Below are 16,355 nucleotides of genomic sequence, written 5' to 3' on the forward strand. Positions count from 1 at the left end.
TCATTTTTTCGTTGCCACTAGGGTTCTACAACTCTACAAACTCTACAACTTAGCTCCATTTTAGGGTTTTTAATTGTTTTTAGCACTCTATGGCATGCGAATACCTCCATTGATTGTTTTGCTATGGTATTTTCGAATGATTTGACTTCTAAATTATCACAACATACTGCACTCAGTAATTTAGGGATTATTTTTGGTAATTTTTAATCTCTTGTTATAGTTATTCGTAGTTTGAAAGGAGTATTATTTTTATTCATTATTTCCATAAAATTAAACAACTTATCTTGCTGCAGGAATTTTTGGTTAGGATTATTTATGATATTTAGGGTTTTTTCAGGGTAACCCCTCTGATGCACTACAACTTGGAGAAATTTGATTGTTTTTCTTTTAATTAACCAGTTACTAGTCTCTCGCTTGTTGTTACACAACATTTTGTCACTGTCCTTGTACTCCCCATCTACGATCTTGGAGGAGCCCTACAGTGTACCCAAAATGCTTTCCCATCATGAAGAAACTCCTAGTATGTCCATCTTCATGAGCAGAATAATTCCCCTTTGCATCATTTCCCAAGAATCTTCCTTTTATCCCAGTTTACAAGACCAGCGCTACTGACTAGTTTTCTCCTCGTGCCAATTTACAGAGGTTAAAACTAACCCTCGCATCGATCGGATCGACTGAGCCCTTTTCCAGTCGTGTCAATCCTCTTTTGGAAGGTTTTTTAAATAAGGAGTCGAAGCTTCCATGTCTAGAAGCTTCGTAACAGAAGTCTAGTAGATGGTTGGGCCGGATAGAGCCAAGGAAATCAATTTGGGCTCCTTTCCCCTATTAGGATGGAACAAAATCAAGAGATAAGACCTTCTCCCATGATGAGAGGAACCATCTCCCATCCATCCAAGCTATATAAACCTCTATTTTTCCCAAGCAAAAGCTAGTTGGAGTTTTGGAGCAAGTTTGAATAACTAGCAAGTCATTTATAGCTTGTAGCTTTCTAGTGTGTGTTTGAGGGAGAATAGTGTGATTTTGGTTTGGTTTGAGACTAGAGGGAAAGAGGCCTTAAAACTTCCATTTTTTGGGGCTATCCATGAAATGCTAGCAGAAGTGTGGGAACTCAGATACATTGGAGGAGAGCAACAATGTCAAGGCATCAGTTGTAATCTCTTTCTGATTTATATTAATGCAACTATTGATTTATTTCCTACATGAAGTGTCATTTTACATCTTTATGGCTTAATGTTCCTTGACCTATTAAGTAGGTTGAATACAATATTTCATGTTGTTACGTTTGTTGTTGTTTTCTTGTTTCAAGTATTCGAAGGAAGCAAATGGAGGATAGCTGGAGTGAAGAAGTAGGATCATCACCAAGCGGAATAACTTTCTAAGAGGTAGGCCCTCTTAATTGGTTCTAGCTTAACGAGATTTTCCATAGATTATTTTTTTGTGGCTAGCCCTGCTCTCTCGGGTTAGAGGAATTGTTTGTGTCTGCACTGAGAATTTACCTGCACCACACTTGACAAGGAAGAGAGTCTAATGGATTTAAGCCATTGTGTATCGGTAATTATTTGAGACCCTTTTGCTTAAGAATTTTTTTTTGATAAGGTTATAGAATTTTGTTGTGTTTGAGCGTTCTTTGTTTCGTTGGTTTGAGAACTACATATTACTTATATATATAATATATTATGTTCTTAATTTGAATCTTGGGTTTCCCAAATTTCTTTTTTTGTGCAGTGTTGACTTTATATGTGTTTCATGTTGATATGATTATTGGCAATAAAAAATCTACTCGGAAAGAATTTATTATCAAGGGTTTTCGAAAATAGTCATATCTATGTTTTATTTGTCAGATTATTTGTTTAATGCCCTTTATAGGAATCATCTTTGAGCAAAATGATGGAATCTAAATTCTGTTATTGTACATATACTCACTGAGTTCGTACTTTGTAATTAAAACCCTACCTAGGGTTGTTTAGTCTTGTTTTAGAGTTCATATCTTTTTGGTTACTTGCATATATATATATATATATATATATATATATATATATATATATATATATCATGCCGGGGTTTGGAATATGTTATTATTCCCATACCACTTCTGTATTTGGTTATTTTATTTTGGGTTTTCATTATTTTTTTGTAGAACCTATATTTAGTTCCTCATCTTTGATATCTCTCTATCCTTTATAATTTATTTGTATGTTTGAAGTGGCCTTTAAAGTCTGGCATGTATTTATAGTTTTCAGTATTCTAGTTCTCTTATATATATATATATATATATATATATATTCTTTCTTCTTTCAAATAATAGCCCAATTTCATATAATGATATTAATCAATTATCTTTTTTATGTGCAGTAAAATGGAAATATTTATTGAACCATATTTCAATAGAGGTAAATGTAAATGTCATTCCTCCTTTGTTATCTTTTTTGCCTTTTAGAGAGTTTTCTATATATTATGTACTAATTACATACTTCTCTTGTAATAGGTAACCTTTCAGAACCCTAAAAGATGTTTCTCTTTTTCCTTTAATGTTTCCAATTCATAGTCACTTGTATAGTATACTAATCGCTCATCAACATTCTTTACCAAGTTGGAGATTCCAACCCCTTGGTCTCTCGTTCCACCAAGAGTGATTGCAATGTGTGAATACAAGTTCTCTGTTTGTGATATAAATTTTTCTTCCTCAACATAAGTAAATTCTCATGGTTGGAAGCCATTTTATAATTATAATTTCTCCACATAGTCATCACGCCATTTGTGCCAAGCACTGAATTTTTCACTAGACTATTTTAAGAATATATAAGTAATATCTTCTAAAATTTGACTTGTTGTATCTTGAAAAATTATATTTTATGAATATAATACGAATTGTTTTTAATATTCTTCATCTATATTTTTAAAGTTATGCATATCCATTTTATAATATTTTACTTGAAATTGTTTCCAATTTATTCTTCTTTATGTTGGGAAATAAATATGTTTAAGCATAGTTGTTTGCATGCATAATGTTATTCAAAAATCAAAGAGTTCCTTTCTCTTTCTGGAATCAATTTGATTCCCTATTATTTTGTTATCTATACAAATTTCAGTATTTATGTCCTTGTCTGCTCAAAAGGCCTAAAAACAGGATCAATCAACATCCTTGAACACTTTGTTATAATCCTTTTGCAAAGCCCTAAGCATTATTTCTCCAATAATTTTGAGTTTCTGGGTCAATCATCTCAACAACCATGTTTTAGCCCCAATGCACTCTGCATGCCTATCCACCTTTGTTGGATGAAAGTTTCATAACTAAGTATCAATGCTAATCAACGCAGGTTTCTCTCCTCTGCAGGTGCGCTGATTCTAGAATTTCATGAAAATTTAAAAATATTTTCAAAACTTCTCTTTCCAAAAGCTTCTAAGGTGGTTTTAACCATTTACCATGGGTAGAGATCACGAATTCCTATCTGATCCTACTCTAGTGGTTGTAGGTTTTAACCCTGTACATGAATTACCTAGATACAAATTCTAAAAACAGAAAATAAACAATGGCAAGAGGATAAAACATAAAACATATATACAGAGAGATTTTCCCCTGGATACCAAAACCAGGACTACTGTATTGACTTTTCATTATATTCCTTTCAATGTTACAATACATATATACATGTTGAATAATCAATAAACCCCAAACCCTATATTACAACATAACCATAGTTCCCTTGACCGAATCTACAAAATACCATGGAAAGAAAACCATCATGCCCAAAACCATGTGCGAAATCCATGCACAAAATCATAGGTAGGTTCGCCCACCTAATATAGGGTCCAAAAAAAATTTCCCAAGGCGCTGCCCCAAACCTCGTGCAAGGGGGACAGCCGCACCCCATGTGACCCTCGGCAGTGCCCGGTGCAACGTACAAGGGTTGCAACCTCCCCCCCTCACATGGGGTTGTCGTGGAAAGAATATAACACAACTCAACATTCTCCTACTTGTTGTTTTCTTTCCACAGGAGAGATTAGTCATTGATATAGCCCTACAAGGCCAATTGTTTATCTACACCAAGAGAACTTCTCAGTGCTCATAGAATTTGTCAATGCATCTGCAATATTCTTCAAAGTGTCCACCTTTACCAACAACACCTTTTTGTCCTCAACCATATCCCTCACAAAGTGATATTGAACATCAATGTGCTTTGTCTTTGAATGATAAGCAAGATTCTTTGTCAAGAAAATTGCACTTTGGTTGTTATAGTCAATCCTTATAGCTCATTGTACTAACCCCATACTTGAACATAATCTCTGCAACCAAAATGCTTCCTTTCTTGCATGAGTGGTTGCCATGTATTCTGCCTCTATAGTTGAGAGTGCCACTACATATTGTCTCTTACTCATCTAACTGACTACACCTCCAAATAGGTTAAACAGATGCCCACTTGTAGATCTTCTCTGATCCATATCTCCAACACAGTCTACATCAACAAAGCCACAAATGTAAAAAAATCTGTCCAATCCTAGTATTCCTTGGTAGCATAAACCATAATCACTAGTGCCACACAAATACCTAAAAACCTCCTTCACTGCTGTTAATTTTCTCCTTCCCAGGTTTTAACATAAACCTGCTCAATATTCCCACTGCATGTGTAGTGTCTGGTCTAGTATAGACCATTTCATATATCAAGATACCGACTGCACTTACATATGGAACATGAGACATGTCATCTTACTCTTCTTGTGTCTTGGGACACTGTTCAATAGATAAATTTACATCTACAGGAATAAGAACCTGCACCAGTTTACTATTCTGCATATTAAACCTCTGCAGTATTGTCTCGACATACTTCCTCTGGTTTAACCAGAGCTTCCTCTTTGCCCAATCTCGTTTAATTTCCATGCCCAAAATTAGTTTGCAGCACCAAGATCTTTCATGTCGAAGTTGGAGGACTATAGGGTATTCAAATCCTAGATAATTTCTTTGTCATTTCCAACCAACAGATCATCCACATACAAGACCAGATAAATAACATGATCACCAATTAATTTAAAATACACACATTGATCTGCTTTACTTCTGGTGTAGCCAAGTCTCCGTATAAATGTATCAAATTTTTGATAACACATCCTCGATGACTGTTTTAACCCATACAAAGACTTTTTTAACTTGCATACCAGTTCTTTCTTACCCTTCACTGCAAAGCCTTCAATTTTCTTCATGTAGATCTCTTCTTTCGGATCCCCGTGAAGAAACATTATCTTCACATCCATCTGTTCTACCTCAAAATCAAAAGAAACAACAACAGATAAAACTAATATAATAGAAGCTACCTTGGCAATGGGAGAAAAAATATCACCAAAATCAATTCCTGATACCTGGGAATAACCTTTTTCTACCAACTGATCTTTGTATTTCTCCACCTTTCCTTTTGCATTTATCGTCTTCTTAAACACCCATTTGCTACCAATGGGTTTCCTTCCAACTGAAAACTCCACCAGATCCCAAGCCTCTTTTTGTGCAAAGAAGCCATTTCATCAACCATGGCCTCTTTCCAGAGTTTTCCATCCTTTGCATCTACTGCTTCCCTCACAGTTGTGGGATCATCAATAGTAATAGATAAAGAAAAATTTGAACAGAAAGCATATGGACTATACCTTTATGGTTGTCTTCTTTCTCGAATTGATCTTCTCATAGATGAAGTTTTTGGCTCTTCATCTTCTGATTCCTCTGCTGTTGTAGAGTCTGATTCTTCCTCCTTTAGCTCAAACTCTATCTTCTCAGGTTCCTTTTGTAGGACTTCATGTTTAATAACATATTTCACCTCTCTAAACACCACATCTTGGTTGTATACAACCTTCCTTGTTTTTGGGTTCCAAATCTTATAACCTTCAAAACCATCCTTATACCCAATAAAGATGCACTTTTCAGATTTACTATCCAACTTTGTTCTTTTCTCCTTTGGAACAATATATATGCATCACATCCAAATACCCTCAGATGTGAAAGAGAAGGTTTCTTACCAGTCCATACCTCTTGTGGAGTCTTATTCTCCAATGTTGATGAAGGTGATATGTTGACAGGTAACGTGTAGTGTCCACTGCCTCTACCCAGAATTCCTTTCCTAGCCCCGCACCACTAAGCATGCTTCTTTTCTTTTCCATCACCGTCTTGTTCACTCTTTTTGCAACTCCATTTTTCTAAGGTGTGTATGGAGTATTCTTCTGCTGTGCTATACCGCACTTCTTACAGAACTCTTCCAATTCCTTCTTACAAAACTCTCCACCATTATCTGTCATCAACGCCTTTATTTTCTTCTCTGTCTCGTTTTCCACCAGAGCCTTAAATTCTTTAAACCTGCCAAAGACTTCATATTTCTTCCTGAGAAAATATATCCATGTATTCCTTGAGAAGTCATCTATAAATGATACATAGTACACAGACTTACCTAGTGATGGAACTGACACAGGTCCAAACACATAATTGTGCACAAGCTCTAATATCCGTTTCGCCCTCTTAGCACCAGAGGGAAACTCACCCGATTTTGCTTTCCATATACAAAATTTTCATAGAAATCAAAATCCAGAGAGCCATTAGACATACCTTCTATCAGACCATTATGATGAAGTATTCAAAGGACCTTCTCTCCAATACGCACAAGCCTTTGATGCCATAGCATGGTCTTTTCTCTAGAGACCACTATATTTTCTGCTCCACTTTTAGGAACCACAGAATTGTTGCACCCATCACTAACGGTGCTACCCTTAAGCTTGTACAAAGTTTCAGTCTGAACTCTTTGCATAAATACCAGTGCTCCCTGAACCATCTTGCAGGTATATTTATCGAACACTATTTTTACACCTGCATCATCCAAATTTCTTACAAAAATCAGATTTCTGGTCAATGCAGGAATATGCAAAACACCTGGAAGTGTTTTAATCCTTCCACCTTGCAACTTTAACTTGAATTTTTCATGACCGATGGTTCTAGCCTTCCTATCATCCCCTAAGAAGACATCACCACCATCATATTTCTCATACTTGCAAAACCACTCCCTATGGAGAGTGAAGTGAAAGGATGCACCTGAGTCAATCAACCATGCCTCATGATCTACATGTGTACTTGAAGAAGAATCCAAGTACACATCCCCACCTTCATCTGAGGTGGTTTTCGCCTCTATAGAAGGAGCATCATCACATCCATTTCCTTTCTCAGGAGCTTTAGATTTACAGTCCCTTTTAAAGATCCCTTCCTTTCCGCATTTCGAGCACACCTTTATAGGTTTTCCTAGAGATTTAGATCTCCCTCTAGATTTAGATCTCCCACTCGAGGACTTATTTTTGTTTCTGTTCTGGGACCGTCCTCATACATACAAGGCATCACCATTCTGGCCCTCCATATTTTTTTGTCTCATCTCCTCCGACAACAAGGATGAGACTATTTCATCAAACTGCAGGGCAATTGCATTACTACCTATTGCAACAACTAGACTATCCAATGAATTTGGTAGATAACACAAGAAATTTATGCACTTATCTTCATCTGAAATTTTAATATCAACAGATAATAACTGGCTTACCATAGTATTAAAGGCATTCAGATTCTTTGCCTCCGAGTCTCCATCTTTCATCCTCAGGTTATACAACTTTTTCCATAGGAACAATTTATTAACCAGATACTTAGATTGATACAAAGTCCCTAACTTGTCCCATAAAGACTTCACTGAAGCTTCCCCTATTACATTTAGTAATACTGAATCTCAGACACAAAATCGTATTGTGCTCTTTGCCTTCTAATCCAACTTTTCCCAGTCTTCATTTGACATTGTTGTTTGTTTAGTACTCGGATCTACTATGATCCACTGATCTTTATCCATTAGTAGATCCTCCATCGTGAGTTTCCACAACTCAAAATTCTAACCATTAAATTTGTCGATCTCTATCTTTCCACTGCTCGCCATCTTCTTTCATCACAAGAATCGATCCCGTAGATATCCCACTAAAAAAGGTATACCACAAGCCCAAGTAAAACCCCTCAACAACAAAGGCATTCCCTTGAAGCCAAAATAGCTCTGATACCAAATGTAGGTTTTAACCCCGTACAGAAATTACCTGCATACGAATTGTAAAAACAGAAAATAAGTAATGGTGAGAGCATCAAACATAAAACATATATACATAAAGATTTTCCCTTGGATCCCAAAATCGGGACTAGTAGATTTATTTATCATTATATTCCTTTCAATGTTATAATGCATATATATACATGCCAAAGCATCCATAAACCCCAATCCATTAACCCTGGATTAGAACATAACTGTAGTTCCCTTGACTGGATCTACAAAATACCATGGACAGAAAACCATCATGCCCAAAACCATGTGTGAAATCCATGCACAAAGCCATAGGTAGGTATGCCCACCTAATATAGGGTCCAAAAAATTTTCCCAGGGCATTGCGCTATATCCCATGTAGGGGAGGTATCTGCCCCCCTTGTGACCCCCCGACAGTGCCCAACGCAAAGTACAGGGGGGGCTACCACCCCCGCTAGATCCCCCCATGCGCTGGGCAGTTATGGAAAGAATATAACACAACCCAATAGTGGTCTCATCTCTTATCCTCCCTCATATGTGGATCTAATGCCTAGATTGATAAATCCTAAACTACCACTTTCACCCTATAAATTTACTGCCTCCCATAGAGTTTGGGTTGGCTTTTGGAGATTATTAGCGACCTCATGCTGCTACTTTGAGATTAAAGAGTCATCATCCATTTATACATTAGGGTTGAATGTGAAGGTTTTGTTTGTGGCAAGGAAGTACAAGACAAATGGGGGAGACATCTACAAAGCCCACTCTTTCCTTTATTTATTAATACAAAAAGCACTTTGTTTTCCTATACTAGTGTCATGTTGATGCTTAAGTATTTCAATTCCATGTTGATTCATTGATTAGATATATTGGATTATGTTATGTGGATATTGTAGTTCCCTTGCTTTTTTCATCTTTGTTGCAAGTTCCATTTATAGTGTGAGGAGCTAGAGTTGGAGCTTACAAGCAAGGAGAAGAGGAGAACTTACTACAAATTCCAAGTAGGTCTCTTTTTTGTATTTCAATCTCTCTAAGGAAAACATAAATATTTTTTTCTCTTTGTTGTTCTAAATCCGACCACTAGATCTAGGAAGTTCATTTTTGTCTGCAAAAGTGAATTTTTCATATAACAAATTGGCAACCATATTAGGGATCCAACCTAAAATCTTTGGTTTCGCAGACCAGTTCGAAGTAGAGTTCCTTGTCTTGTGTCAAGATCCTTAAAAAAGGAAACAAGGTCCCGAAGAAGAGTTCCTTGTCTTGTGTCAGGATCATTAAAAAATGAAACAAGCTCCCTTGAGCATAGTTCTTTTCCTATTTCAAGCTCCTTAAAAAATGAAACATATCTCCCTCAATTCAAGTCTTTCACTTGATCTCATAAATGAACCTTCATTCCATATGCCGATTATTAACAAGCAGTCTACTTGGGTGAATGAAATGAAGCTTTGGGGCATGTCCATAGAATTAAGTCATTATTCTTTGGGCATGAAAACCAATTCCAAGCAGAGTTTTTCCTTTGTTTCAAGCTTTGGTAAAAATGAAACCCCTCTCAAGAATAGTTTTTCCTTGTTTCAATATTGTGTTAAAAAAAAGCCGATTTCAAGCATAGTTTCGCATGTTTCAATATTGTGTAAAAATGAAACATTCTCATTTAATCTCTCGTGGTTAGCATTTTGATCAGCCTATTTTTGCGAGATGAGCCTTGGTTTTCTCATTCGATCATCACCATCTGCTTAGTTGATCATACGCTTTCACTTGATTTTTTTACCCTTTCTTAAGGAACCATTGTGACAAGTGGTCTTATTAGCCAACTTCTTGAAAATTTGTTATCTTTTATACCACTCATTCCTCCAAGAGGAGTTTTCTTTGAGCTCTTTTCATACTCCCAAAACATGAAGAGATTATCGAGGACTTGTATTTTCAAACTCGTTAAAGTAAATGAAAAGATGTCTACCCAATATAAGTTTAACCCTATTCTAGACTGGGAGGGACTATTTACAAAAAAATAATACTTTAGTTGAATATGACTAAAATTTTCTCATGAGTATCATTTTATGCTTTTTCAGACTCAAGAGGCTAAATTTACAAAAAGGAACCTTTGGAGTTTTCTTTTTCGCCTCTTTTTCAAACTCTCTAAACATGAAAAAGAAGTCAAGTTACACCTTTGTTAGACTCATAAAATCATCAAACAACATTGGACTTGTCGAACATGACGAGACCGAACCAATCCTTCTCAGGGTTCATTAAATATACTCAAAAGGATTCATTTGAAGGATGAACTTATAGATCAAGCATATGTTATCCTCCTCAAGCTTGTCAAAAATAAAGAGGTATTGACCATAAATGGTTGGTGAAATTGGGGAAGCAAGGTATTTGACCTATTAATGGTAGTGGGTCTCTCTGGAACATGACATTCTTTCACTTCATCTCCATAGATTTTGGGTTGGGTAATATTCTTGCCTCTTTGGTTAAACACACCATATCAAAAGCCTCCGCAATCGGTTTTGGGTTAATGTTTCCAACCCCATAAAGTGTTGCCGATATGTTCAAGAGAAGTCCTCTAGTTAACATTCGCTACAATATCTTAAGCCTTACTTCATGTTTGTCATTCCTGAGTTAACTCTACATCAACATAATTCTATCTCAAATATTGATACCGTTTCCTGTCGTTGATGAGGGAAACATCAAGGCCCTCCTACGGCGGGTCACTTCCTCTCGACATCAACTAATTATCTAGGAATTTGAATTAGAAACTTCTTTTATTACTTTGGAGCTTACATACATCAATGGCAAGTTTCCTCGCTCTTGGTGACAAGTCCTCATCATTGGCCTTTGACTGGAATATTATGTGTGGTGGTTGAATTCAACTCATTCATTCACACCACATAGATTGTACTATAATGCCTTTAGATCCATTATCATTATTAGTGGTTTCTCTCACATCTATTAACGGCTTACATCATTGGTCGGTAATCAAATGGTGTCTACCATGTTTGACTCCAACTCATTTATTCACATGGTTAGACTCGTACTATCGAGTGACGAGGTAGAAGACCCCAGATCTAGTTCCATCCATCCAAGCTGCGATTTTAGGATTGATACAAGATTACAAAGTATGATGGTTATGATCATTCAGGAAGTCATCTAAGCATGGGTCCATGCTATGTCATTAGTGGATGAGACTTTTTTATCATTGTACATGTAATATTGGCTTATATGTTGAGCATGGGTATGCCTCCCTCAACAATGATATCATGATGATAATATGTATTGTAACAGATGATGATCTCAACCTAATTTGTTCTTGATCTAGACTTGTCACAAAGTAAAGCACTTCAGTCCTCAGCCACTACTTCTGAATTTGTACTTTAGGGGGAAATATGTTACAGGTCATTTTGTCACGTCCTATCAAAAGGCCTGAAAACCGAATCAATCAACATCCTTGAATATATTTTCATAATCCCTAAGCATTATTTCTCCAAAAAGTATGAGTTTCAAGGTCAATCAGCTCAAAAGCCATGTTTTTAGCCCTAGCACACTTTGCATGCCTGTCCACCTACGTTGAATGTAAGTTACAAAACTGAGTATCAACATTGTTCAGTGAAAGTTTCTCTACTTTTAAGGTGTGCTAATTCTAGAATTTTCGGAAAATTAAAAAATATTTTGGGATAGAGATCTTGAATTCCTATCTAATCCTACTCTAGTGGTCTCATCTCTTATCCCTTGAGCTTATCCTCCCTCATATGTGGATCTCAAGCCTAGATTGGTAAATCCTAAACTACCACTTTCACCCTATAAATTTATTGCCTCCCATAGAGTTTGGGTTGGATTTTGGAGATTACTAGTGCCCTCATGTTGCTACTTTAAACTTAAGGAGTCATCATCCATTTATGCGTTAGGGTTCAATGTGAAGGTTTGATTTGTGGCAAGGAAGGGCGAGACAATTGGGGAAATATATACAAAGTAAGCTTCTATATATGGTTTAACTGTCTCCTTTATTTATTAATACAAAAAGAACTTTGTTTTCTTATACTTGTGCCATGTTGATGGTTATGTGTGTTGGGAATTATGATTGCCATTAGACAAAAACCCACAGGTGTTAGCCAACAATCGCATTGCTAGAGATAAGGATCCATGAGAGGCGGTTATTCCATGTTGTGAAACACATGGGGAGCGTTGGTTTATCCAATGTCCAACATTCCCCCCCCCAACGTGAGCCGGGTGTGTATCGAACTCATGAGCTGCAATCTGATACCACTTGCTAGGAACCATGATTGTCATTAGACCAAAACCTGCATGTGTTAGTCAAAGATCGCATCACCAGAGATAAGGATCCACGAGAGGCGGTTAGTCCATGTTGTGAAACACACGGGGAGTGTTGGTTTATCCAATGTCCAACCATGTATTTCAATGCCATGTTAACTCATTGATTAGAGATATTGGATTATGATATGTGGATATTGTAGTTCCCTTACTTGTTTTAGTCTTTGTTGTGGGTTCCATTTATAGCATGAGGAGCTAGAGTTGGAGCTTACAAGCAAGGAGAAGAGGAGGAATTACTACAAATTCTAGGTAGGTCTCTTTGCTGGATTTCAATCTCTCTAAGGAAAACATAAATCTTTTTCACTCTATGTTGTTCTAGATCAGACCACTAGATCTAGGGAATTCATTTTTGTCCGGAGAAGTGAATTTTCCATATAACACTTTCCTTTGAGCTATAAAAGAAATAGATTGTATATAAATAGTATATTTAATTCTGTTAAATATGCCTTTTCGCATTCTTATAAAGAATTTTCTCGAGTATTTACCAATTAATAACTAACTTCTTGCAGACTTATATATATACACACCTGAATTGTTAACCTTTGTATAAAAGTATCATAATTAGTAATGTTAATCGATAATTTGTTTTTCTTTCACATTCAATGTAAAAGATTGCATTTATGCTAAGTTATGGAATAAATAGTACTAGAAAGTAATCTATCTATATATATACATTGACACACACACACACACACACAAAACATTCTTATACTTAATTGTATGTTCAGTTCAGAATTGTTAACCTTTCTATAAAAGTATCCTAATTAGTAATGCTAACATATAATTTGTTTTTCTTTAACATTCACTGTAAAAGCTTTAATTTTCTCTAAGTTCAGACATAAATAGAAATGGTAAATAATTAACATAAATTTTCTAATTTATCTTTCCCTTAGATTTTCATTTCTTGTTCCCATAACAGTAATAAACAAAGTAACAATTAATCTAATTCTTCTTTTTCATATATATATATATATATATATAGATATATATATATATATATATATATATATATATATATATATATATATATATATATATATATATATATATATATATTATCAGTATACGGAATACTTCAAAATGGAAACACACAACACTATTAAATCTACTTATTTATTTAAACATATTATAAGGCAAAAATACCGACTTGAAAAGTGTAGGTAGAATATGTTGAAAAATGTAGCAAGAAATTCTCAATTTGATTTTTCCTTGATTAAATTGAGAAAATTCGAATTTCCACATCAGCAGAGAACTTTAATGATGTTAACTTGTGTGACATGGTTTGTGTCACCCAATTTACTTAGTAAATTCAAGTTGGAGGAGTTATATTTTAGTTTTGCATGTGTGATTGCTAATTTGTAGCAATCAAGGTCAGTTATCTCAGGTTGTTTTCAGTTAAACTAGTTCCAAATTTTGGAGGAACTAGTGGAAGGTCAGTTAAGCAGTGGGACTTCAGTAAAACTCAATGATCATCTAGTTAACTAATCAATCAGCCCAAAATAGATAGTGCATGAAGATAATTCGAGTTACCTAGTTGAGGTGGAGATTCCAAGGCAATGTAACATCAGTTGTAGACTAGTCTTGAGTGTACAAGTGTTGCATGTAGTCAAATGATCAGCCTAAATGAATTGCACAATTAAATTGAAAGAATGTCCTAAATAATAGGGGCTAATTCCTCAAGGAACAACGCAAGGAAATAGGAGCTCAAGTCGAGGAAAAAATTGACTAAGTTTGGGTCAGAGGCCTTCAGTGAGTAGAGAGATAGGTTGTGCACTTACAGGGTGAGCTCAGTTGAGAAAAGCAATTGTAATACATCTGTATTTCATTTGATTAATACAAGAGGCATTGGGGTTTTTAGCAGATTGTTTTCTCTAGATATTTTTTTTTTCATGTGTGTTATTCCTTCTTGCGTGTCTAGAATTTTTATTCTATATTGTGAAATAATGTCCATAGAGCAATAGGGTAGATTTGTGTCTTGTGATTTTGATTAAAACTTCATGAGTAGTTGCAAATCTACAACCTAATTTCTACATGGTATCAAAGTTGGATTCACATTAGAGCAAGAAATTCGAAGTTGTTTCTCATAGGTTTGAATTTGAAGATCAATGTAGCAGGATTTCTTTAGAGCTGAGAAGATGGCCTTCAATGGACTAAGGCTAGAGTATGCCTTGGATGGCACCTCTAATTTTGTCGGATGGAAAGACCGCATGGAGGAAATATTGGATGACAATGCATTGCTAGAATACATCAAGACATAATTTGCAAAACCTCAAGCATCTAATGACCAGAACCTTTCCCAGTGGAAGAAAGATGTAGCCAAGGCGAGGAGAATAATATTGGAGGGAGTATGGGATCATATTGTCTTGAATCTCCATGGAAAAGAAACTTCATTCACAATGTGGAAAGAACTGACAAAATTGTTTAAGAATAGTAGTGACCATAGAAATTTGGCACTCAAGGATAAAATTTGAAGTATCAAGATGCAGAAGAATGACACGACTATGCAGTATCTGAGCAAGTTTATGTTTAAAATAACAATAAGAAAATCATAATTTATTTTGTCCTTGAATTAAATTGGGAATTAAATTGTAATTCTATTCGCGTAGTAGCTTGTAGCAGTTAACTCAGTTAAGTTGACTTAGTTAGCTCAGTAAATTCGAGTTTGAAGTCTATCTAGAGTCATGTAGAGTGATCCCTAAATTTTAAGGGCCTAGGTTGAGTTCTTATTGGGTTGTAATTATTTAATTTAGTTAAATTAGTTCTAACTATTGGAGGAACTAGTGAGTGGTCAAGTGAATTAAATTGGATTTAATTCACATGAAATGATCAATCAGATAATTGATAATTCACTCAAAAATAACTCATGCATGTCAGTTCAAAGGAAGATCCAATTAAGATTAGAGGTTAGGGACAATGTACTATCAGTTGTAAAATCATCTAAATTAAATTGATGGTGCATGCAATCAGAGGAAGGCCTATGGATGGATTGCGTAGTTATGAGTGAGGAATTTTCCAATTAAATATGGGATAATTCCCAAGGGAACAATACAAGGAAGTAGGGGCTTGGGAGGCAACAAATTTGGCTAAGTATTGGCTTAAGATGGTTTGTGAAGCAATGAGTGAGATTGTACTTATGCAAAAATTGTTCAGATTGAACAAGCATTGTATTTTCTTCTTAGATATTTTAGTTAATTGCAATATACATATAACATGGTTTTTAGCTGAGGATTTCCCTAGATAAATTATTGTGTTATGAGTGATTGAAATTCTTCCTTTTATTCTTCGTGATTTCATCGATCAATTTTGTGTTTCCGCTGATGAGTAGAGTAGATTCAAGTCAATTGTTTTAACATTCACAATTTGTAGTTTGAATCTACAATAAAATATACATGTTATCAGAGCTAAAATCATTATAGAAGAGGAGAATATGAGTTTGTTGTGCAAGTGAAATAAAATTTTTAGTTTCATACTACAGAGTCAGCAGGATGTCGTTCTATGGTTTGAGATTTGAGTATGTCCTTGAGGGACGCTAGAATTACATAGCTTGGAAGGAGAGGATGGAGGTAATGTTGGAAGACAACAGGTTGAAGGAATTCATAGATCATGATATCCCGAAGCCTCCAACATCTGATGCTAAATATCTAGCAGAATGGAGAAAGTGTGTGGAAAAGGTGAGAAGGATTATCCTAGAAGGAGTTAGAGATCATATTTTCTTGAATCTCCACGATAAGGAAACTCCATTTGCAATGTGGAAGGAATTGATGGACCTGTTTCAAAATAGCAGTGACCATAGGAAGCTATCAGTGAAGGAAAAGTTCAGAAAGATCAAGATCGAGGAGGGTGACTCAATTTTGAATTACTTGATCAAGTTCACCCAATGTCGGGATGAGCTTGGCAGTGTCGAGGTCACTATTGCAGAAGATGATCTGGTGAGCCTATCACTTCTAGGACTTCCCAAGGGATGGCATA

This window comes from Pinus tabuliformis, chromosome 6 (assembly GCF_031772625.1).
Source record: "Pinus tabuliformis cultivar Carrire ecotype Pingquan chromosome 6, CPIR1, whole genome shotgun sequence".
In the NCBI taxonomy this organism is placed as follows: Eukaryota; Viridiplantae; Streptophyta; class Pinopsida; order Pinales; family Pinaceae; genus Pinus; species Pinus tabuliformis.